Source organism: Nuphar pumila, chromosome 3 (assembly GCF_984573655.1).
Source record: "Nuphar pumila chromosome 3, dmNupPumi1.hap1.1, whole genome shotgun sequence".
In the NCBI taxonomy this organism is placed as follows: Eukaryota; Viridiplantae; Streptophyta; class Magnoliopsida; order Nymphaeales; family Nymphaeaceae; genus Nuphar; species Nuphar pumila.
The window spans coordinates 110,382,890-110,409,685 of NC_143251.1; the positions used below are offsets into that span (position 1 = coordinate 110,382,890).

A 26,796-nucleotide genomic window follows, 5' to 3' on the forward strand; every position below is an offset into this window, starting at 1 on the left:
GAATTTCATTTGAGCATTACTTTATCTGGCCATGCCCGGGATTTCCGGATTCAGATTCTGCACTTACGCATTGTGCCCATGATCTTCAGCTAGTCTCTCAGAAGCTCAACAACTCCAACTTTCTTACCTAGAAGAGGCAGATCATTCATTTTATTAGGAGCCAAGATCTTGTTGGTCATCCGGATGGTTTCATTCCCATCTCACCATAATTTATTTTGCAGGAAGAAAAGGATGACAAGGGGGTTATCCTGTCAACCAAGACAATTCGGATTCCAGAATTCATGAGTTGGATGAAGCGAGACCAGACGTTAGTGACATACATTACCTCTACTATTTCTCAAGAGGTATTGGTTGAAATTCCTGATGATTGCACAACACTAGATTTATGGACCACGTTGGTCGAAACATGCTCTCACATTTTAGAGGCAAAGGTAATGTATTTTAAGAGAGAATTTCAGCTTTTGAAGAAAGATTCATCAATCTTGGATTACTTCAATAAAATCAAGAGCATCACAGACATGGATAAAGTTCAACAGGCAATATTTGGATTAAGCTCTGAGTTTCATGTGTTTTCTACGACACTGCAGTATCTTCCCCAACTTCTCACTTTTGATGAACTAAAGTCCAAATTACTGCATTATGAAATGTCAATGAAAGGGAGACTCGAAGATACAACACAAGGGAATAAAGGTTCTCATGATGTATTGGTTACCAGTGCCTCTTTACAGAATACAGGTCATGGATGAGGAGGCTACCGAGGAGATCGTGACCGTGACCGTGGCCGTGGCCGTGGCCGTGGGAGTTATCAAGGTGGACAAGGTTTGCTTCCCACTCCGAAACAGACTACCTACATGTTATATATGAAAGAAGACCGAGCATGTGAAAGTGAATTGTTGGTTCAAGGACGACCCTAGGTACAATCCACAAACATAGAATAAAGAACAAAACAATCAGGGTTAGAATAAGGGGCAGACTAGTGGATCTTAGAGTGGGCTACACAAGAAGTTACTATTGGCATGAGCTTTAAGCATAATGATCAAGATCTTTGGTATATTGACTGAGGTGCAACCAACCATGTCACATGTGATGCAAGTAAAATTTCTAAGTTAGTTTCTTACTCTGGTAGGAGTAACACAGTTATTGGAGATGGTAATCGTTACCCTATTACTCACATTGAAAATGTCTCTATTCTTGTATCTAATTTTAAGTCTATCGAGTTTTCTAATGTTCTTTTTCTCTCTAATATTAAAAAGAATATTATATTTGTATCTAAACTTGTGGATGATACAAATTCTTACATTGAATTTACTCTCTCTTTTATGTATGTCAAGGACATTCGAACGAGGAAGACGTTTGCTGAAGAGGAGCGATGTAAAAATATGTACGTCTTCAAGGAAGATCCTTCAGATGCCCGTGCTCGGTTGGACCTGAATTCGAAGCTCAAGTATGTTCCTTCTGTAAGAAAATGGGTTTTTCCAAAGATGTTCACTAAATCACCAAAAGTGGACACTCAAGAGAGTTCCACCAAAATACCAAAATGAACACAAAAAACACAAATAGGTTCACTCACAAGCACCCACCAAAGGGCACAACAAGGAAAAAATAATACTTTTATTCATCTGAACCCATGGAAGAAGCTTGCATTTGAGAAGGGGTTTCACTCCTATTTATACACAATGGTCTCCAAGAGAGACTGTGGGAGAGGTCCCAACGGCTCCAATAAAGCCGTTGGGCTCTCTCTCCAATGTCTCTAGCTAAAAAGGAACTAAAAGTAAAAGGAAAAAAAGGTAAAAAGAAGACTAGCCTATTTAGACACTAGCCTAGTTATTATTTACTAGTTAAGTACTTACCTAACATATATATATTTATATTTATATACACATACATTGTATATACATTTACATTTTTAACACTCTTCCTCAAACTTATGGTTGAATAACTGAAAGTTTATCAAAGAGAAAGTAGAATCTAGGAGCAGCAAGAGGTTTGATAAAGAAGTCCGCTGCGGGTGCGGGTGCGGGTGCGACAAGGGTGCGGAGCAATTTCAAAAATTTTGGACACGGGGACACGACTATATATATATATATTTTTAAAAAAAATATATATATAAATATATATAACAATAATAAGAAGATTTTATTATATATATTTTTTTAAAAACAAAGTTTCCTATACACATGAGCAATTTCAAATCGATTTTTAAAAACATGCACACTCGCGAATTCAGAAAACATCAGGAACAAATAGCAGAATGAATGGCTACTGCATCCTTGAGGACCAACATGCCATTTTAAGAAGATTTTATAGTGGCATAATATTGAATATGTATAGTAGCATAATTAGAATCAAATAAGGATTGAACTTCATGATAAAGCATAAGGGTGTACATTGAACTTCATGATAAAGCTCATTTCACAACCCATTTCATATGCTATATATATATATAAAATATAAAAAATTTGATTTTTTATAGTTTTTTGCCCTAAAATGGACAAAAATAGACTTGGTCAAAGTTGACCAAGTCCAAAATGTGGACGAATTTGGCCCCGATGCGTTGACCGAGTCCGACACTTGGTTGATCGTGTCTGCCCGTGTTCGAAGCCGCACTCGTGTCCGGGCGTGTCGACGCGAGTGCGTCGACCCCTTGGCCGAGTCTGTGTGACAAGGATCACAATGTGTTTGGTTCATTCGTGGAAGGTCCGATTGCTGACAATGTAGATGAAATTTTTGTTGTCATAGCATAGTCATGATACTCCTTTACTCTGAACGCACATGTCAGCCGTCAATCTTCTTAGCCATACCACCTTCATGGTGGTTGTATCCATGGCTAGATATTCTTTTTCAGTTGAAGAGAGCGAAACTTTTTGATACTTCTTACACCTCTATGAAATCAATGAGCCACCTAAAAACACATAAAAACCAGTGATTGAGTGTCGGTTATTTAGATCACCTCCCTAGTCAGCATCACTATAACAACAACAAACAACAACAACTACGCCTTCATCCCAAAACAATTGGGGTCAGCGATATGAACCAAAAAAGAAATTCATTTTGGGTCTTCCACATGAATCCTTTTCCTCCAATCATTTCTATCCAACGCCATGTCCTCGGTGAGGTTCAAAGCATTCATATCCTTTCCTATCATCTCCATCCAAGTCTTCCTAGGCCTACCCCGACCTCTTTTAACTAATATATTTTCCCATTTCTCCAACCTTCTAACTGGAGCATCATTAGGCCTTCGCCGAATATGTCCAAACCACCGTAAACGATTCTCTCGCATCTTATTTTCAATGGGTGCAACACCTACCTTCTTACGTATCTCTTCGTTCCGAATCTTATCTTTTATTGTATTTCCACACATCCATCTAAGCATCCGCATCTCAGCTACACTCATTTTTTGAATATGATGTCTCTTGGCAGCCCAACATTCCGTACCATATAGTAAAGCGGGTCTAATAGTCGTCCTATAAAACTTTCCCTTCAACCGCAATGGCATTCTACTATCGCACAGCACTCCAGTAGCACTTTTCCATTTCATCCACCCAACCTTTATCCTATGATTTACATCTCCATCAATTTCTCCATACTTTTGAATGATGGATCCCAAATATTTGAAATAATCATTCACCGGTATATCTTGCTCACCAAGCTTCACTACACTCCCATCACTACTTCGTTGCTTACTAAACCGACATTCCATATATTCAGTCTTACTCTTACTCAACTTAAAACCTCTAGCTTCCAATGTCTGTCTCCATAATTCTAACTTAGCATTAACCCCAGCTCTAGACTCATCAATCAAAACAATATCATCAGCAAACAACATACACCACGGTACATTTTCTTGAATTGATCTCGTAAGCTCATCCATCACTATCGCAAATAGGAAAGGGCTTAAAGCAGATCCTTGATGTAACCCAACCGTTATCGGAAAATTGGTTGTCACCCCTCCACAAGTGCGGACATTGGTTACTACTCCTTCATACATATCTTTAATTATACTAATGTACTTGAGAGAAACACCTTTCTTCATCATTGTCCACCAGAGAACGTCCCTAGGTACTCTATCGTATGCCTTCTCTAAATCAATAAAAACCATATGCAAATCTTTGTTCCTCTCTCTATATCTTTCAATAAGTTGTCTAAGAAGATGTATAGCTTCCATAGTTGATCTTCCAGGCATAAAACCAAATTGATTCTCCGATATCATGACAACCTTCCTCAACCTAGACTCAATCACCCTCTCCCAAAGTTTCATAGTATGACTCATGAGTTTTATACCACGATAGTTTGTGCAATCTTGTATATCACCCTTATTCTTATATAAAGGCACCAAAGTACTCTTCCTCCACTCATTAGGCATCTTATTTGTTCGCCAAATCAAGTTAAAAAGATTTGTCAACCATTCTAAACCTTTCTCTCCCAAGCATTTCCAAGCCTCGATAGGTATACCATCTGGGCCAACTGCCCTTCTTGATTTCATTTTCTTCAAAGCCTCTGCAATTTCTTTCTTTTGAATCTTGCGCATGAAGTCACGATTTATCTCATGAAAAGGAATGGAGAAGTCTCCAAGATCTTGAGCATGACTATCATTAAATAGCTTATCAAAATAATCTTTCCATCTCTCCTTAATCTCCTCATCTTTGACTAAAACCCTTTGCGTTTCATCTTTGATACATCTAACCATACCCAAATCCTTCGATTTCCTATCTCTCATCTTTGCAAGCCTATAAATATCCTTCTCGCCTTCTAGTCAGCATCACTATAAGCAATTAAATTTAAGGATGAAGAAGCAAACAAAAAAAGTCCTCAAATGCAAAATTGCACTCATATGGACAATGGTGTAAGCATGCTAAAACTGGCTCGCTATGTGAACTGCATGCACAATGTCAGGTCTCGTAATTGAGAGATCCGACAATGTCTCGACAAGTCATTTGTATGGTATTGGATTTTCAAGTGGTTCCCTATCATCAATCTTCATTTTAACATTGACAACTTCAAGAGTATCAACTTTCTTATCATCTGAGATACCAGACTTGAAAACAATATCTAGAGCAAATTTAAATTGAGTCAGCGATAACCTCTAGAAGAATAAACAACTTTTATACTAAGAAAATATTCTAAAAACTCCAAATCAGTCATTTCAAAATGTGTTTTGAGAAGCCCTTTAATGTGTTAAACTCTTTGTTTATCACTTCCTGTGATGATCATATCATCCACGTAGAGGAAAATGATAATAATACCTTCATCAGAAATCTTAACAAACACAAACAAAGTTGTATCAGTAAGACAAGATTGAAATCCAACATCAAGCATAACTTGACTAAACTTGTCATATCAAGCCTTTGGTGCTTGTTTAAGGTCATACATGACCTTATCTAAATAAAGAGTCTTTCCTTTATGAATAATTATACCAGGCGGTGTTTTCATATACACTTCTTCAACCAAAATTTTATTAAGAAAGCATTCTTAACATTCATTTGATATATAGGTCATTTCTTTGTAGATGCAAGAGCTACTAAGGTCCTAATAGTGGTCATTCTGGCAACTGGTGCAAAGGTTTTCTCATAATCTATTCTATACTTTTGAAAGTATCCCTTGGCAACTAATCTGGCTTTGTCCCATTCCAGAGTTCCTCACTCTTAGTTTTAATCTTATATACCCATCAACACCCTATAGGTTTCTTTCCTGGGAGAATATCTTGGACAGTCTAAGTATTTGCTTTTTTTACCTATTCAGCATGTTCCTTTGCTTCAGCATAGTTGGAGGGTTCTACATAGGAATGTATCAACACAATGTAAGCTTGATACTTAGGTAAAAAGGACTTATAAGACAACTTTTCTAGGGGGTTTTAATACTCTAGATGATCTTTTAATTTGTGTTTCTACATGTTTTTCATCGTTGATATATTTTTCAAGAGCATATGGATGTTCATAATTACTATGCCTAAAATATTGGATACAACCTTGATCCTTATGAAATGGTTCGTGGCTCATATCATAAGGTTCTTCTTCACTAACCTCCAGATCTTGATCAATATCACAATCACCAATCTTTGGAATTAGATCCAACAAAAAAGAATACTCAGTTATTTTCTTAGTTTTCTCAATTTAAAAAAAACTTTTTTTCTCTAAAAAGGACACATTTCTTGAAACATATAGCCTTTTATTTTTAACATCAAAACATTTATAGCTTTTTTTATTATTTGTATGCCCTAAAAAGAGACAAGGAATAACACGGGGAGAGAGTTTGTCATTTTTCTCGGTAAAAACAAAACATTTACACTCAAAGACTCAATCTTCTGGGACTTGTTTGAAAAGTTTTTCAATAGGAGATACATTTTTCAAAGAAGATGATGCCATTCTATTAATACAATAAACCGCAATTAATGCGGCTTTAGCCCAAAATTCTTTGGATACTTGGTTTGTAATAAGAAAAGTTCTTGTTATTTCTATAATATGCCCATGTTTTCTTTCAGACAAACCATTTTATTGAGGGGTGTAAGGACAAGATTTTTGATGTGTGATACTATTTAAGTTTAGGTAGCCTTTAAATTCTTTTGATAAAAAACTCTCCCCCTGAATCAATGCGAAAGATAAAATATCATTCTTGAATTGGTTTTTGACCAAATTGTGAAATATTTGAAAATGTGAGTGATCGTGCATAATTTTATACAATTTGTAACTTTGTATGCATGATTTTGTGTGGAATGAGCATTAAAACCCATGTTTGATTAATGTTTGGCGTGATCCTGCAGGGCACTGATTGATTTCAATTAAATAAAAAAATAAACAAGTGTTGACCCACTTGAGTGTTTTAGCAAAATTCAGTTTTTACTAATAGGGTTTTAGAAAATAGTTTTGAAAAAAAGAGGTTTGATGAATTTGTTGAAAATTTGGAAAGTGTTTTAGAAAAATGTCTTAAACACTTGCTAAAACCTAATTGAACCTTATAAATTTGGAAACCTAAAACAACTGGTGCAGCCGACCACTCCCGCTCCACTGGAAGTTCGTCGGCGATGGCAGCGGTCGAACGTAGGGAGCGAGAGGGAGGGAGAGGAAAGGTCGGGCGACGGAGAGAGAGGGAGACATAGAGAGGGAAAGAGAGCGTGAGAGGAAGAGAGGTGTGGGAGGGTTCTTTGTAGGACGGTGCCCCGGAACGGAAGGAGGTCGGTTACCTCCCTCTCTTCACCCGGCGGCTGCGCACATAACCCCCCCCCCCTCTCTTTCCCCTTTTGGCTGTGTTAGGGTTCTCTCAGAACCCTAACGCCCCTTTTATCGGGCCAGCACAACTTTAGTGTTGTGGGTTTTTTTTTCTTTTAACTTACCTCTTAACATTGGGCGCGGTCCGGGTCCGGGTCCGAGATCCAACCACGGGTTTGGACCTGTGCCACCTTTGCGATGTGGATCTGAAGGTTGGATCCAAATGGATCCAACTGTGGATCCCTCGGTATATATATATATGTATTTTGTTTATATTTAAATTTTTATAATATTATTATCATTCATCAAATTTTTTTCTATTTCTTTCTCTCGTACTTATATATCTATATGAGAATATATATGTAGATCCGTTATGGATCCTGGATCTGAAACTGGGATCCCAAGCCCGATTCAGAAAATTATGTATTATTTTAAGATAATTTCAAGTAAATAAATAAATAATTCGAGGTTATTACACTTAGAGAAGTCGAAGTCATTTGCCAAGCAGGGAGTGAAAATGAATGAGATGCTTGAACTATTTAAGCAAGTCAACATAAACCTCACACTGTTTGATGCAATTCAGCAAGTTTCAGCCCATGCAAAGTTCCTCAAGGAACTTTGCACCCAAAAGAGGAAGTCAAGGTTCAATACTCCCAAGCGAGTATATTTGACAAAGCAGGTGAGTTCAGTGCTTTTGCACCAGACACCACCTAAACTCAAGGACCCAGGGGTGCCCATCATTTCATGTGTCATAGGAAACATTACTATCGAGCGTGCATTGCTTAATCTTGAGGCAAGTGTTAATATCTTGTTGGGTTTCTTCTATGATACATTTGGGCTTAAGGATATCGAGCCTACACCTATGACACTGTAATTCACAGATAGATCTGTTAAGGTCCCGTGAGGGATTCTTGAAGATGTATTGGTCAAAGTGGAGGACTTCTTTTTTTCCGTTGACTTCACAATTTTGGATATGGAAGGCGTAGATAACATCCGGCAGACACCCATCATTTTGGGTCGACCCTTCTTGGCTACAACTAATGCTTGCATTAACTGTCGCACTGAAGCCATGGATATATCTTTTGGCAACAAGAAGATGCGATTAAACATCTTCAATGCTGCCATGGGACCTGCAGGAAGTGATGCTTGTTTACAGGTTGATGTTGTTAAAGACCTGGTTGAAGTCGAGCCTTTATGGATGTCAGTAGACCATCCTCAGGAGGAGGATGTTGTTACATGTTCAGAAGATTAATTGGATGATAATGATGTGATGGTGGTCTCACCAAGCGAGAGGAGAGCAGCATGGACCTTTGAACCCCTCCCTGAGTTGGCAGAGTGACCTGCCAAACCCTCTATTGAGTGTTCGCCAATACTTGAGTTGAAGCCCTTACCGGCTACTCTCAAGTATGCCTTTCTAGGTGATGTGCAAACACTTCCCGTCGATATTGCTTCGGACCTGACAAGCGATCAGGAGAATCAATTGATTCAGGTCCTTCAAGAGCATAAGACAACAATAGGGTGATCAATCGCGAATTTGAAAGGGATTGATCTTTCTTTCGTATGCGTAGAATTATCATGGATGAGGGTGTTGAACCCTCCAGAGAGATGTAGAGGAGGTTAAATCCAAATATGAGGGAGGTGGTGAAAAAGGAAGTTAAATGATTAGATGCTGGGATCACATATCCTATTTCTGATAGCTAGTGGATGAGTCATACCCAAGTTGTTCCCAAGAAATCAATACTCACAGTGATTATGAATGAAGAAGGAGAGAACATCCCCATGCGAACCACTACAGGGTGGCGAGTCTGTATTGACTATAGAAAATTGAACAATGCAACGAGAAAAGATCATTTTCCGTTGCCATTCATTGATCAGATTTTAGAAAGACTCGCAGGCCAGAGTTATTTTTTTTTCCTGGATGGATATTCAGGATATAATCAAATGATCGTTCACTTAGAAGATCAAGAGAAGACCACATTCACATGCCCTTATGACACCTTTGCGTTTAGACGAATGCCATTTGGGCTATGCAATGCCCCAATGACTTTTCAAATGTGTATGATGGCCATCTTCTTAGATATGGTTGATGACGTCCTAAAAATTTTTATGGACAACTTTTCTGTTTATGGCTCTTCTTTTGAGGATTGTCTCCAAACGTTGACACGAATACTAAAAAGATGTATGAAAACAAACCTAGTTTTGAGTTGGGAAAAGAGCAATTTCATGGTAAAACAAGGCATAGTGTTGGGCCATATCGTGTCCCAAAGAGGTATTGAGGTAGATAGGGCGAAGGTGGACACCATTTCAAAACTTACTCCACCTACCCCAGTCCGTCAGATCCGTTCGTTTTTAGGGCATGCTAGATTTTATTGTAGATTTATCAAAGATTTCAACAAGATCTCATGTCCTTTATGTGCATTACTCTCTAAGGAGATGCCCTTTAATTTCAGTTATGATTGCATGTATGCTTTCCTTAAGCTTAAGGAAGCCTTGATTTCAGCCCTTATTCTGATATCTCCAGATTGGGCATTTCCTTTTGAGATTATGTGTGACGCTTTTGATTTTGCGGTTGGAGCCATTCTCCGTCAAAGAATTGATCGGAAGCCATATGTGATGCTTAGCTAAATTATACTACCATAGAAAAAGAACTACTAGTTATAGTTTTCGCATTAGATAAATTCTGATCATATCTTTTGGGCTCTAAGGTGGTCGTCTACTCAGACCATGCCGCTTTGCAGTATTTGATGAGTAAGAAGGATACCAAACCACGACTCATCCGATAGATCTTGTTACTACAAGAATTTGATCTCGAAATTCGAGATAAGAGTGAAAGAATGTAGTAGCAGATTATCTCTCGAGACTGATAGTTGAGTCATCTCCTCAGTTGGGGCCAATTAATGACTCCTTCCTTGATGAGCAGATTTTGAGTGTAAGGCGTTTCTCTTGGTTTGCCAACATAGTTAATTATTTGGTGATAGAAGAATTACCTGTGGATTGGAGTAAAATGAAAAAGGATCGTTTTATGGCGCAGGTAAAGCATTACTTTTAGGAGGATCCAAAACTTTTTCGATTAGGAGCAGATAACGTCATTAGAAGGTGTGTACTCGAGGAGGAGGTTCATTCCATCTTGAACTTTTGTCATTCCTTAGCATGTGGAGTACATTTTTCTAGTAGAAAGGCTGCAGCAAAGGTCTTGCAGTCTGGATTTTGGTGGCCCACATTGCATAAGGATACTTATGAGTTTTGTAATAAATGTTTGCGGTGCCAGCAAATGGGAAACATATCCAAGAGGGATATAATGCCCTTGATCCCCATTTTGATAGTTCAGCTCTTTGATGTATTGGGGATAGATTTCACGGGTCCCTTTCAACCTTCATTCGGTTTTGTTTATATTCTTGTTGGTGTGGATTATGTATCCAAGTGGGTAGAGGCAGTGGTAACTAGAACCCAACGATCACAAGGTAGTGCTTAAGTTCATTAACCATAACATCTTTAACCGATTTGGTATGCCACGTGCCATCATTAGTGATGGAGGCAAACATTTCAAGAATGTGCAGGTTACTTCTTTGCTAAAGAAGTATTTTGTGTATCACAAGATAACCACCCCATATCACCCACACACCAGCGGGCAAGTTGAGATCTCCAATAGGGAGATCAAGAGGATCTTAGAAAAGTCAGTCAGACCAGAGCGCAAAGACTGGTCTCAGTGTTTGGATGATGCTCTATGGGCATATAGGACTGCTTTCAAGACCCCCATTTGAATGTCGTCATATCGATTAATTTTTGGGAAAGCATACCACCTTCCCGTTGAGCTGGAACATAGGGCCTATTGGGCCATCAAAGCGTTCAATTTTGAGTTATTTTAGGCTGGTAAGGAACGCAAACTACAGTTGAGTGAATTGGAAGAGTTGCATAATGAAGCATATGATAGTGCCTAGATCTATAAAGCACGAACCAAAGCTTTCCATGACAAGCACATCAATAGGAAGCAATTCGTGCCTGGACAAAAAGTTTGGCTATTCAATGCAAGATTGAAACTCTTTCCAGGAAAACTTAGGTCTAGATGGAATGGCCCGTTTGTGCTTCACGAAGTTTTTCCTCATGGAGAAGTCACTCTAGTGGACCCCAAAACGGGAGGGCATTTTAAAGTTAATGGGCACAGGCTTCAGATCTTGGTGAGGGACATGACATGCAGTCCATCGATCTCATAAACTGTGAGGGCTAAGCACTATCTGACGTCTGGCTGAAGACGTAAAACTTAACGCTCGGTGGGAGGCAACCTACACTAGTATTGTAAATTAGTAGTTTTGTTGTTTTATCGCTTTATTTCTTTTACTTTTTGTCTCGTGAGCGTAAATAATAGATCATGCATACATATTGTAATGAGTTACAGGAATTGGACAGTCTGGAGCTTTGTAGCACAAGATATCTTATCTCCAGCATTTATATCTGGTCGTATCTTTTCCTTTTGTTTTTCTATTCTCTTTTTGTGCATTCATGCATTTATAAAGTTTCATTCTAACATGAGGGAGTGTCACTAGAACAGTGACATTCAAGCATGAGGGAAGGTATGATCTACCTAAAAATTTATGTCCATGTATAATTTTTTTTTGAAAAACTCATAAAATTGAGCATTTTTAAAGCAAAAATTTAACAATATATGATGGTTTTTGCATATCTTTGAAATTTTGAGATGAATTTTAAGCCCCATTGTGAAATTTTTTCCAAAATCAATTTAGATTAAAAGATTACTTACGTGGCATTTAAAGAAAATATTTATTTATAACTGTGAAAAACTATTATGATTTACATGAATACAAATGCATTGAATTTTTCAAAAACAAGCAAATGTTAACAAAAAAAGAAAAGAAACAACATACAAATAGTATTTTGACACTTTTAGCTATAGTGCATTTAAAAACAAGATTCAGGAACAAGTTGAAGTGCTTGTATTGATTTGATTGAATTCCTGATCATTGGGCTCAGACATGAGTTGAAGTGTTTGTACTCAAGAGAATAGGACAACTAGAATATCAAAACTCTCTGTGCAATTATCACATGACGCCTTTTGGATTTAAGTAATTAAGCCCGAGAGGTGTTCTACACCTGGTGCCCTAAAGCCATCTGGTTTGGGAGTCACTGGCTCAAAACTCGCTACAAGGATCTATTAGAAAGCCCGATTAGTAGAGACATTGCTAAAGCAAAGAAAAAAATATGTATAACTATGAAAATCCAAGATATAGTGACTCGAGTAACTAAGTCTGAGGGACACTCTGTGTCTAGTGTTCTAAGGTTGTCTGACCTGGGAGTCACTGGCCTCATGGGTCATGAAATCTGAAAATTGACATAGTTCTCAACGAAAAAAAAATAAAAATAAAAATAAAATACCTTAAAGAAAAGAAAAATATTGCTTGAAAATTTTTACAAAACCTTGCAAAAGCATTTGTGTAAGGATAAATAGAGGATGACATGAGTAAACAAATGTTTCTAAAAATAAATCATAGATAATCTAGAAATCTAAAGAGATAGAAAGATTTTTTTCCACTGTAAAGGCATAAATGATTCAATAAATGAAAAAATGTGAATATCTGAAATATACTTGTTAAAAATAGCTTTTACTTGCCTGATAATTTTAGAAAAGTGTAAAGTTATGCATTATCATGCATTATCAGTTGGTGCAATATTTTTATGACAGTCTTACTGAAAAGAACCGTCAAATGGTGGATGCTGCTTGTGGAGGCACATTCACGCTAAAAAATGAAGATGAAGCATTGTCACTTTTTGAAACATTGAGCGATAACTTTATGCACCATGCCTCATCTTCGAGGTTTGATATGACCACTTCTGATCCAAGTTGTCCTAAAAATGAAGGAATCTTAGAAGTTGGGTCCAACCAAGCGCTGTAAATCAAAGTAGACCAGTTGGCTAGAAAAGTAGACCAACTGTTAGCCGACCCAACTACAATAAACCAAGTGAGTCAAGTGTACGAGTTATGTGCTAGCCCTGCACACTATATAACAGATTGTCCGGCAGCACCTCACTATCTTGAGTTTGTTCAGGAGCAGGTGAATGTTGCCCAAGGTTTCGTCAGACCGGTGCATGATCCATAGGCACCTACTTATAATCTGGGTTGGTGAAACCACCCCAACTTTGCGTAAAGAAATCCATAACAGCAACCCCCTGCTCCTTCCCAGACCCAAGTTAGACCAGGTGTCTATCAATCAAGCTATCAAAGACCTAGTTTCCCTCAGAGTCAGCCCATGTTTAGCCATCCTCAGTCTCAAGAGCCCACTTCTAGTCAGACCTTTAAGGACAAAATGCTTTAGGCTTTTGTTGACATTAAGGCAAATCTGAACTCCCATACCCAGTCCATAGTGAAACTAGAGACACAGATGGGACAACTTGCTGAGGTGTTAAGCAGGCGTAACGAGGAGACACTAGCTAGCCAACCCATGGTCAACCTTAGGGGAAAAGAACCTATCCATGGTTTGCATAACGACTAATTCACACCAAGAACAGGCTAAGGCGATCACTACCCTTAAGAGCGGGAAGGAATTTCATGAAATAAGGGAGACCACTGAAGAGTTTCAAAGACAGAAGAGTGATCAGTCGGTTCCCTTAGATTCACCCCAGGAAAGTGGGAGGGCTTTACAACCTGAGCGTATATACCCAAAGTCTCATTTCCTTAAGCACTTGAGAAGCCGAGGTCCTTTGGCAAGCAATGGGTGAAAATGCAAGAGATGCTTGAGATATTCAAGCATGTACAAATAAACCTCCCTTTGTTAGATGTCATCCAGTAAGTGTCTGCATATGCAAAGTTTATTAAAGAATTTTGTACGTAGAAAAGAAAATAAGATCTCTGACCAAGAAGATCTTCTTGACTGAGCAAGTGAGCTCAGTGCTTCGGCACCAAGCTCCACCTAAACTCAAGGATCCTAGGGCACCGATCATCTCTTGTGTTATAGGGAACATAACCATCGAGCGTGCTTTGCTCGATCTTGGGGCTAGTGTAAATATATTGTCAGGTTCCCTGTATGATACTTTCGGGATTGGGGACATAAAACCCACCTCGATCACCCTACAATTGGCCGACAGGTCTACCAAGATTCCTCATGGAATATTGGAAGATGTGTTAGTTAAGGTCGAGGATTTTTATTTCTCTGTTGATTTTATTATTCTGGATATAAAAGGCTCTGATGTTGTTCGCTATATCCCCATCATTCTGGGCAAACCATTCTTGGTCACTGCCAATGCTTGTATTAATTGTCATACGGGATGATGGATGTCTCATTTGACAACAAGAAAATGTGATTAAACATCTTTGATACTTCCATGAGACCGACGGAAAATGACGAATGTTTCCATGTGGATGACACTAATCCCCAATGGAAGCAATCTGATCCACCACAATTGGAAATTTGCATGAATGACTTTTCAGTTTATGGCTCATTAGTTGAGGATTGTCTCCATAAGTTTCAAAAAGTTCTGCAAAAATGCATGAAGACTAATTTCGTTCATAGCTGAGAAAAGAGTCATTTATGGACCAACAGGATATAGTTTTAGGACACATAGTAGACAGGGCAAATGATGAAACCATATATCTCAGACCTCCCGATTATGCATTACCTTGAGTCCATTGATCTCATGGATGATGAAAGGTAAATAGAGATCCATTTAGCTGAAGACGTAAAACTTAGCGCTTTTTGGGAGGCAACCCATATGATTTCTGAGAAACTCAGAAACCTGTGATATTGTAAAACAGGGTGCATTTTTTTTTGTAACCAAGTAGTTTTTGTTGCTTATTCTTTTCTTTTGTTTTATGAACATGAATGATAGATCATGTATACATTTCACTTTTTGGATAGTGTTTATGAGTTGCAAGTGATAGGACAATTTGGAGCCTCTCAAGGAGGAATTACAGAGTGAACCGTGTTAAGCACATGCAGGGTTCCATCACATACATCAGGTTATATCTATCCTTTCTCTCGTATTTCTTTTATTCCCTAATGTGCATTCATTCAGTTGCATATACATGGGGGAGTGCCACTGAGGACAATGTCATTCAAGCATAGGAGAGAGTTGTAATGAGATATTGCAGAAATATAAAGAGTGCTTATAAGCACTTACAACAATGAATAAAAGAGACAATATCACAAGTCCACTAACTCTTATTGAAAAGAGAGAGAGCTCTCAAGAATGAAAAATATACAAGGGGTTCACCCCTATTTATACAAGAGGGAGATGAGAGAAAGGGAGGCCAAAGGCCTCAAAAGGAGAGCCCAAAAGGGAGCTCCCATGGAGTCGTTGGAAGCCCCCAACGGTCACATTTGTGACTGTTGGGGGCTCCAACGACTCTATGGTTGGAGCCCCTTTTGGTCCTTAAAAAATACAAAAATTAAATGTAAAAAAGAAAAAAAGAAAAATACATTTTAACAAAAACCGAAAATAGTTGTTTTCTAAAACAACTATGTGAAATTACAAAAATACCCCTATCGGGTATTGATGTAATATTATATATATACATATGTATATATATATATATATTATATATATATAAGAGATACATTTTAACAAGAGTATAGTATGCACACCCAAATTTTTTTCTGTCCATGTATCTGCTCTGATAAAAACTCATACGATTAGGCATTGAGAAACAAGTTTTAAGCTAAGTCACACGGACTCGGCTAAAAGGTCGACGCACCCGCATCGACACGCCTCAACATGGGTGCAGACACAGGTGCAGCTTCAGACACGGTCAACTAAGTGTCAGACTTGATCAACGCACCGAGGCCGAGTTCGTCCACATTTTGGACTCGGTCAACTTTGACTGAGTCTATTTTTGTCCATTTATTAAAATATTTGTCAACGCACCAAAGATGAGTATGGGTACTTTGTTTTCTTTTGTATTCAAAGTTCATATTTAAATATTTGTATTCAAAGTTTGAAGTTATATACTAAGTTATATTTTGATGCAGTTGTGGACCGTCCAAGTATTGGGATGTAAATCCAGAAGATTTTGACTTGGAGGGAGAACACGATTTGCATACTCTCAACATGGACTACCTCGATCTTGTTCTTCCCTCTAATTCAGACGATGAGGCAGATTTATGATAAGTTTTGCTTTTATCACACTCACAAGCTTCTTTATGTGTTATATTTTGGTAAGTTTGTGTTATTACTTCAATAGAATTACTTTTTTATTTTTGCTTTAAAATTTACAATCTTATTATTGTTATATATATATATATATATATATATATATATATATAGTCGTGTCCCCGTGTCCAAAATTTTTGAAATCGCTCCGCACCCGTGTTGCACCCGCACCCATGTGACATAGGTTTTAAGCATATATGAATGTTTTACATAATCTGATATTTTAGAGAATTTTTAAGCCCTATGTGAATTTTTTTTTCTCAAACTAATCTAGAAAGAGTGGTTATGTAAATGGATTTCAAAGAAAAAAATGGCACATGAATGTTAGAGTTTGTTTTGAATTACAAATATAAATATGCAAAACTTTATTTTTTTTTTGAAAAACTAAGCAAATGAAAACATAAAGAAATAAGAGCTTCAAAAGAAAAAGAGCATACATTTAGTTGTTTGATGTCTTGGTTGTTCCCTAGTAGCTAGGCTCAGACATAAGTTGAAGTGTTTGATTCTCATGCTGAAAAGGACAACGAAAGAGATCACTTATTTGTTTAGTTGATGTCTGTGGCCTATTTGGTTCGAGCAAGTAGGACCCGAGGGGTATTTACACCTGGTGCCCTAAAGTCATCTGGTTTGGGAGCCACCGGCCCGAAAGCCCATTACATGGATTTAATAGAGAGCCTAAGAAATGTCGACATTGCACATGACAATAAGAAAACTATACGTAAAACTATAAACCTAAGGTCTAGTGACTCGAGCAATTAAGTCTGAGGGATACTCTGTATCTGGTACCCTAAGGTCGTCTGACCTGGGAGTCACTGACCCAAAGCTTATTACACGGGTCATGAGAACCTGAAAATTGATATAGTGCTCAACTGGAAAAAAAAATAAAAGTGTGAAAATTTGAAAAAGAAAAAGTATAACAAGAGCTTAATGACAAATTCATTGCTTAGAAATAATTATCAAAAATTATGCAGAAAACATACAGGTGAGGATAAATGAACAATAACATGATTGTACTTGATTTTCTGAGAAAAAAGCATAGATAATTGTAATTTTTAGAAAAGTAAAAGAAAAGGTTTTTCTTCTGTGGTGGCATGTGAAAACTCTAAATATGTTGTGAAAATGTAATTGCAAAAAATATTTGTTTAGACGAATTTCTTAACTGCCTAATGCTTTTTGAATTTGAATTTTATTTATACATGACAGAGATATTTGTGGGTAGCATCACTGCAAACCCTCACGAGACTTTACTCGTCCAGTGGGGTAACCCAGGGGTTTAAAGGCCTTATTGCATATGCTAAATGCAACCGTGATTCTTACGAAAGTGAGTTAGGTTATGGATTTGCATGTTTTACTTTGCTTTTGTCAAGGATAAGTTTACTCGAGGACTAGCAAACGATAAGCATGGGGGAATTTGATCATGTATAATTTATGCATAATTTTATATAATTTGCATGCATGATTTTGTGTGGAATGAGCATTAAAAACCCATGTTTGATTAATGTTTGGTGTGATCTTGCTGGGTACTTATTGATTTCAATTAAATAGAAAAATAAACAAGTGTTGATCCACTTAAGTGTTTTAGCAAAATTCAGTTTTTACTAACAGGGTTTTAGAAATTAATTTTGAAAAAAGAGGTTTTATGAATTTGTTGAAAATTTGGAAAGTGTTTTAGAAAAATATCTTAAACACTTGCTAAAACCTAATTGAACCTTATAAATAATAGAGATTAGAGAGGGGGGGATCTTTCCTCTTGGAATTCGCGCCCCTCCCCTCTCTCTCTTCTTTCTTTTTTCCCTTTTCTTCTTCCTTTCTTTCCCTTTTCCTTGCCAGCTTCTTCTTCTTCTTGTTAAAATATTATGTCTCTTTTAACTGTAAACTGAAATACCCATCAAGGGTATTTCAGTCCTTTTACTCAATAGGTGTCAGTCATCGTAATGGGCACATTTTTACTTTTTCTTTTTTTATTTACTTTGGCCTTTTACACCTTTTTCTTTTTACACTTTTTTTTTTGACTGTTGTGAAAGGGACAGCTCCGAAGGTAGCTCCCTTGAGGAGAGGTTGAAGGGCTTCCACTATTTGATTTATAGAGAGTTGTAATGAAATGGTGGTCTTCAACAAATGCACGAATAACTCACAAACAAGTGTCTATTGGAGACACTACAAGCATGACCCTTGAAAGGGTATAAAAGGAAGAACACTTGAAAAATAAATAATACTTTATTCATGAACAAAATGCTTAAAAAGCATAGTAATTTACATTGAAGGGGTTCACCCCTATATATACAAAAAAGTGGAAGAGAGAGGAGAGCTCATTTTGAGCTCTCCAAAAGAGACGTTGGACTGTAGTCCAACGTCTCTTATTATAGCTGTTGGACTACAGTCCAACAACATTTATTATAGCTGTTGGACTACAGTCCAACAGCTATTTGCACAGTCAAGTTCCAACAAGAACTTGACTGGATCAAATATATAGTTTCTATTGAACTAGATGCTAAAAAAGAAAATAAAGAAAAATAGAAAAAGAAAATAATAAAAGAAAATATAATAATATTAAATAATATATATATATATATATTACAGTTTACATTTTAACACTCCCCCTCAAACTTACGGTACAATGAGCGAAAGTTTGTCTAAGAGGAAGTGAAATCTGGGAGCAGCGAGAGGCTTGGTGAAGAAGTCTGCTAATTGATATTCTTATGTAACATATGGCAGATCAATGGTTCCATGTAAGTATTCCTCTCTGACATAGTGACAGTCCATCTCAATGTGTTTAGTGCGCTCATAGAATGTCCGGTTGCTTGCAATGTAGATCGCACTTTTGTTGTCACAACACATCTTTAAAGCTTGCGTTGCTTTAGCTCTCATATCCGCTAGCAATCGTCTGAGCCAAACAACCTCCATAGTGGTGGTTGCCATGGCTCTGTATTCAACTTCGGTGGAGGAAAGAGAGACTTTCTGCTGCTTCTTTCACCTCCACGAAATTAAGGCTTCACCTAGGAACACACAAAAACCAATAGTTGAATGTCTATTATTGGGATCACCTCCCCAGTCAGCATCAGTATATGTAATTAAATTTAATAAAGATGAAGCAGACAAGAAGAGTCCTCGTGAAAAAGAGGATTTTAAGTATCTAATAATACACAAAATTGCTCCCATATGCACGAAAGTGGGAGCATGCTGAAACTGACTGGCTGTATGAACCGCATGAGTTATATCTGGCCTAGTAATGGAAAGATAAGAAAGAGCTCCAACAAGCTGTCTATAAGGAGTAAGATCATCAAGAAGTTCTCCATCATTAATTTTCATTTTAACATTGACAACTTCTGGAGTGTCTACTTTCTTATCATCTGTAATTCCAGACCTGGAAACGATATCAAGAGCAAATTTAGATTGAGATATCAAATACCCCTGAGGGGAATAAGTGTAACGACCCCAATCCAGCCCCTTTAAAAATGCGGAATAACTTTTTTTCATAGAATTGCGGAAAACTTCTCAGAGACCTGGGGTCCCTACAGTTCCAATTTCAGTTGGATAACCACACACCACAAACGAAGTTGCAATTATCATCTATATCAACCAACTAAAACTCTTTTATTAATGAGTAAGAAAATTTCAAAGACAAGGTTTTCTTCAACTGAAAGTAAAGTAACAATTGCAGAAATTAAAAGAACTAAAAGACAAAAGGAAGAGCCATTATGACCTCTACTGAAGCTGACAAGCCCAAGTATAACTCATCCATCCCCAGATGCATGTCCAACTTCACTGTTCATCATTTCCTGTGAAAAACCAACAAAGTAGGGTGTCACAACCGAAATTCTGAGCACAGCTACTTCTAAAGAAACCAGGTGAAAGAAAGAACATGGATAAGATTTCATGCAGTGATTTGAGTGAGTACAGATATAAAGTTTGCAACATTCAAATATCCATAACTACCAATAATTACATAACTCACCAGTCAAGCACAGTAAAACAGTGTCATAGATCAATAACTAAATAATCAAACCTTTCAGCCTGATTTCACCAAGTAAGTCATATGCTACCACCAAATGATGTCATGATATCAAGAATGATTCAACCATGCATGATCTAATGCATAACAGAAAAATGCATGATTGTGTGCAATGCATGATTTCTTCTGTTATATTTCAATTTAAGTTTCGTCTTTCCATATGCATGCCCTATTAAATGCACACATCTTTAAGTTCCTCTTTTTAATTACAGTTGCCCGCGGATACACCAAACGGGTACAAACCCCGAGGTCAAGTAGGTTCCCAGGGTAGCTTAACATACAATTTTTATTTTATTACTGGGTTCCAACTTAGCCCTCGACCGATATCAGGAAACAACACCATCCATCGGAACATTAGACCTCCACATCTAATGTCGGGGACACAAGGGACACCCCACGCCCACAAGTGTCACTTCCTTGGTACCAAAAACTCACAGCTGTGACTAACACACCACTCCCGGGTAAAGTGGCGGGCTCTCCCTAAAACCGTGCCCAGGAGAAGAACCTCAATATCGGGTTCAGGGGCAACAACGCACACGGAGTTTTTGTATCCTCACAGTCTCCCCAAGACCGGATAACTAAGATTCTCATACTCCAGATGAGATATCCCAGAAGGTATATTACACTGTTCTTATTCATTATATTTTTAATTAAGTCTATTTCTTTAAGTTTGCCACACATATGCAAAAGTAAAGTGAAAAACCCGCATCCTCCCTTGCGGGGACCCATTCGGGACTCCAGCCCGTATCAACCACTAGAACAGTGTAGTAATGTGCCAAGTGATGCATTTAGAAACATATGTGAAAGAAAACCAAACTCACGGCTGTCCAGGCCGATGATGGTCCAATTAGGCCATCAGTGCATCTCATTACAAAACCCAAAGTAGTGTTTCATTTATAACACTAAGCCAAAATACCAAAAGCATATATATTCATGCAAATATAAACTTACATATGCATGTCATAATTCATTCATATGCATTTTCAATATGTGTGTGTTACCTACATCACATATGGGTATTAACCAATCCATGGTTTCTTTAAGTGTATGAGTGTACATGTACCATTTCACATATAAATCAAGCATACATGTTCAAGAAGACTTACTAATAATTGAATCATGCTCACACTCATGTAACTACTGCTTAATAAAGTCAATCACATATACATATCACTGGCAGAACTTATGAGCACATATATTAACCTATCATAGAATAAACCGTATTATAAGCAGCATTAACCCTAACGAACATAGGTATGATATTGAGCGTGTTCCAACACGCATTGTGCTGCTGCTATGCCTGGTATAGCATCGCTCCAACCAACGCACCCCCATAGTTTCATAACAAGTTTATTTTCTTTTTGGCACCGAAGAAAACCACAATATATGCAATTTCATGACAAGAATATCATTTTTTGTTCAATGCTGAAACAACCCACACATATGCAGTTTAGCAGGTAAAATATTTTAGGTACGGTCAATATTTCATAACCAATTTCAGAGCGAGTCTAAGTATTTAGGAAGATATAAAGAATACAAGCATGCTGGCATGTGTAACCAATTATTCAGAACACGACTATATAGATAATAACAAATAAAGCTATCAACATATACTTATTAACATTGTATTAACCTAGGTATTGTAGTTATTATTCACAAGCAGGGAACATAGCAACTTTTAGAACATGTTAGAAACAGTAGGTCATACCTGTGTTGCCCACTTAATATTAACATGCATCGATCATTCATATGCAAGTACTTGAAACAAATATATTTCTCACCAAATCCAGCACTATCATAGGCATAACAAGGGTATAGCTATTTATATTTATACACATGATTTTACCTCTCCCCCTTTCTTTCTTTTCATCTGTCACTGCTTACAAAGATAGGTTTTGTTTAAACCATTTAGAACTCACGCTAAACTGTGAAAAACACTAACTAAACAACATGTAATCCATTCAGTTCTTTATACCAAAGGATATTGCCGATTAGCTTTACTCGAAAACACCTTGTATCTGTACGAAAACCCTTCAAAATTTCGAAACTACTTACTTTGGGGTGGAACACAGCATAATGCAAACTTTGCAACACAATACACCTGAAAATCACATTAAATCCTACCAAGTTGGATTACCTATGCATACAACAACAACAACAACTACGCCTTCATCCCAAAACAATTGGGGTCAGCGATATGAACCAAAAAAGAAATTCATTTTGGGTCTTCCACATGAATCCTTTTCCTCCAATCATTTCTATCCAACGCCATGTCCTCGGTGAGGTTCAAAGCATTCATATCCTTTCCTATCATCTCCATCCAAGTCTTCCTAGGCCTGCCGAGCAAAATTTCCCCCTTTTTTTTTTTCGAGCTACAGGCCAGCTCCCAGCTGACTGGGTCAGCTGGGCCTGCTATGGCCCGGTTCAAAAGGTGCACAGCACCCAGCCGACTTGGGTCGACTGGGCCGGTCACCCTCCAATGCGCAGCATATATATATATATATATATATATACCGATCACTCGGTTGGGTCTGCTATCATGGTTGAGGCCTGATCGGCCAATCGAACCGAGTTTGATTGGTCCATCAGCCAAATCCCACAAAACCCAAATGACCCAATACGTATTTTTCTCATTTGAAAACAATAGAAACACAGCTAAAAACAGAGAATACAGGTAGATCCTGTATTACTCAAAAGGGTTCCCATGGACCCTCATCTCAAAGAATTACATGGGATCGAACCCATGTTCGATCCCTCACCTAGATTCGATAGGAGCCCCGTACCTTATTGAAGATTTCCGGCGATCGGAGGCTGTCGTGGCTGCAAGAGAAGGGTCGGCCGGGGTTGCTCCTTGCTGCTGCCGTGACAGAAGGGTGCTTGCTGGAGCTGCGGTGGCTGTCGCAGCTCGCCGACGATCTTCTACCTCCGGTGCGCGCACGCAGACAGGGAGAGAGACGAGGGAGAGAGAAGGACTGAGTGAAAAGGGAGAGGCGAGTGGAGAGGGCTTCCTCTCCACCTCCTTTTATCGACCCGGACTCCCCCTCCTCTGCCGAGATGGGCGCGGGGTCGTTACGCTCTGCGTAACCCCCCTGCGCCCCCCCTTTCCGTTTCTGCGATCGGGGTTAGGGTTCTCTCAGAACCCTAATGCCTGTTACAGAAATCGGGCAACCCTTATCGGGTTGCCTTAATAAAACCCACTTTCCCTTTTTAAAATCGAGAGGGTCGAGTCCGGGTCCGAGCCCGTGACCCGCGACGCTGGGTCCATTATTAAAATGGACCCAGTTTGCCTACGAGTGATGGATCCTCAGTTGGATCCGTTTGGATCCAACTGTGGGTCCGACCCTATGCATAAAAACTATTTTAATTTTTTCTTATAAATACTATTAATTAATTATTTAATTAATAATTAGTATTATAAGTATAATTTAACATTCCCAATGGTAGGTTAGTTACGGATTCTCTTATGGATCCGATTATGGTAACGGGTCCAAGGCCCAAAATTAGTAAAAATGCCCATATTCTTAAACGAATAAAATATCAAAAATTGAGGTTATTACAATAAGCAACTTCAATGCCTAAAAAATATCTTAATAAACCTAAGTCAGTCATTTCAAAGTGAGTTTTAAGAAGAGATTTGATATTTGCAACTCCCTATTTGTCGCCTCCGGTGATGATCATATTGTCCACATAAAGAAGAAGAATAATGTTGCCTGCATCAGATTTCTTAACAAACAAAGCAGTGTCAGTTAAACAAGGTTGAAAACCAATATCAAGCATAATATGACTAAATCGGTCATATCAGGCTTTTGGAGCCTGTTTAAGACCATAAAGAGCTTTTTCTAAGACGAAGAGCTTTACCCTTAGGGATACTAATACAAGGTGGGGCTTCCATGTATACTTCTTCAACGAGATTCCCATTCAGGAAAGCATTTTTGACATCTAATTGAAAGATAGACCATGTTCTAATGGAGGCCAAGGCTATTAAAGTTCTAACAGTGGTCATACTTGCCACAGGAGCAAATGTTTCTTCATAATCGATGCCATACTCTTGGGCATATCCTTTTGCTACTAAACGGGCCTTATATCTTTCCAGGGTCCCATCACTTTTGGTTTTGACTTTGTATACCCACTTACAGCCTATAGGTTTCTTAACTGGAGAAATATCTTGGATCGTCCAAGTATTGGCCTTTTCTAGTGCATTCAATTTTTTTTTCATGGCTTTTATCCATTCTATATGATTTTTGGCTTGAGAATAGGATGATGGTTCAACATATGATTGTATTAATGTAATGGCGGCCCTATACGTGGGTGAAAAAGATTCATAAGACAATTTTTTCTGGAGGTCTAGAGATTCTAGACGTTCTTCTAGGTGAGACTTCAGAGTATTTTTGTAATGCACATGGAAGATTTTGCTCTCTACGTCTTGAATATTGTAGACTAACATCCCTATGGATTTGCTCTTCATTATCATCATTTTCAACAACAATAGGACTTTGATCATTGTCAAGGTCACATCCAACATCACAAACAAGTGCACGAATAACTCACAAACAAGTGTCTATTGGAATAGGACTTTGATACCATGTAATGAAATGGTGGTCTTCAACAAATGCACGAATAACTCACAAACAAGTGTCTATTGGAGACACTACAAGCATGACCCTTGAAAGGGTATAAAAGGAAGAACACTTGAAAAATAAATAATACTTTATTCATGAACAAAATGCTTAAAAAGCATAGTAATTTACATTGAAGGGGTTCACCCCTATATATACAAAAAAGTGGAAGAGAGAGGAGAGCTCATTTTGAGCTCTCCAAAAGAGACGTTGGACTGTAGTCCAACGTCTCTTATTATAGCTGTTGGACTACAGTCCAACAGCATTTATTATAGTTGTTGGACTATAGTCCAACAACTATTTGCACAGACAAGTTCCAACAGGAACTTGACTGGATCAAATATCTAGTTTCTATTGAACTAGATGCTAAAAAAGAAAATAAAGAAAAATAGAAAAAGAAAATAATAAAAGAAAATATAATAATATTAAATAATATATATATATATTACAGTTTACATTTTAACAAGAGTGACCCACTTGATGATGCCTACTCCTTTTGTGGTACACCGGTGGTAGCCATTGCAAGAAGTTTTTTCCATTTGGGACATATGGGTTTGATATGTTTGGGTTCTTTACAAAAATGACAAATAATTTTGCTATAGTCCCTTTTTCCTCTTTGCCCACCATTTTCACCTTGATTTTGTGGTTTAAAATGAGGGGGACGATAGGTTTTCACATTGTTCCCGGGTCTTGATACAGCATTGACCTCATTGCATTCTTCATGATTACAAGGAACCACAAGAACACTTGATCCTTGTTTACATAAACTCATACGAGTCTCCTCACCACTCAATTTGGTGAGTACATCTTCAAGAGAGGGAGGAGTAAATGAGGATAGAAGAGAAGACCTTATTTGCTCAAATTCGGGCCTTAGCCTATTCAAAAAATTGAAGAACCGATCTTCTTCAAGTTGCTTGTGACGGAGTTCAATTGCCTCTCCACTCCATTTTGGTTCAAGCATGGCAAGCTCATCCCAAATGAAGGAAAGATCGGCAAAATATTCCCTAATAGTCATTTCACCTTGAGTAAGAGAGAGATCCTTCTTTTGAAGATAATACTTATGAGATAGATCCCTCGAAGTATACATTTTCTCAAGATAATGCCAAGCTTCTGATGCCTTTTTGAACTTAATAATGTTGGCATTAATCTTAGTTTCAACGGATGAAAAGAACCAAGAAAGAATCTTGAAATTCTTCATTTCCCATTCATCGTACTTCTTAGAATACTCTTCAAGAGCTTTAACCCTTTCTTCTCCTTCAAGAATCTTGATTTCACTTCCGTTTACCATAGTTATTTTGGGTTCCGGTTCCGGAATTGTGCCTTGCACATAACCCCATAGCCTCTTCCCTTTTATATGAGCCTCCATGTTTCCGGCCCAAATATGATAGTTGAACCCATTTAATTTGAAGCCAAGAGTAAAATGAGACTCTTTTTCGCCCATTATGAAGTAAAGAGAAAGGGAGAAATGGCGTACCAACACAATATTTCAAATGCTAGCTTGCGCAAGATTCTTCTAAAATATTTGAGAAGCAAGATCCACCACTTCAACCTCCAAAGATCCCAAGCACGCTTTTCGAGGCACTTGAAGAGAAGAGAATCTCACAATCCTCTATCACCAACCAAGCTCTGATACCATATGAAAAAGTCTATGAAAAGACAATACGCATACAAGTATAAACACTTTATAAAAGAAGTGTACGAAGACACTCTCACAACACTTGAACAAAATACGCAAAAAGCGCAAAAGTAGCAAACATGCAATAATGCATGTATTTCATAAAAAGGAGCAAATGCTTGAGACTCTCAAGCT

General features: G+C 37.9%; 1 protein-coding gene across 1 annotated transcript in view; it reads right to left on the reverse strand.

The window, feature by feature from the left end:
- Positions 1 to 26,796, reverse strand: part of LOC149843282 (actin-related protein 2/3 complex subunit 4) — a 47,805-nt gene that overhangs the window by 2,277 nt on the left and 18,732 nt on the right. The gene's annotated exons all lie outside the window — the stretch shown is intronic.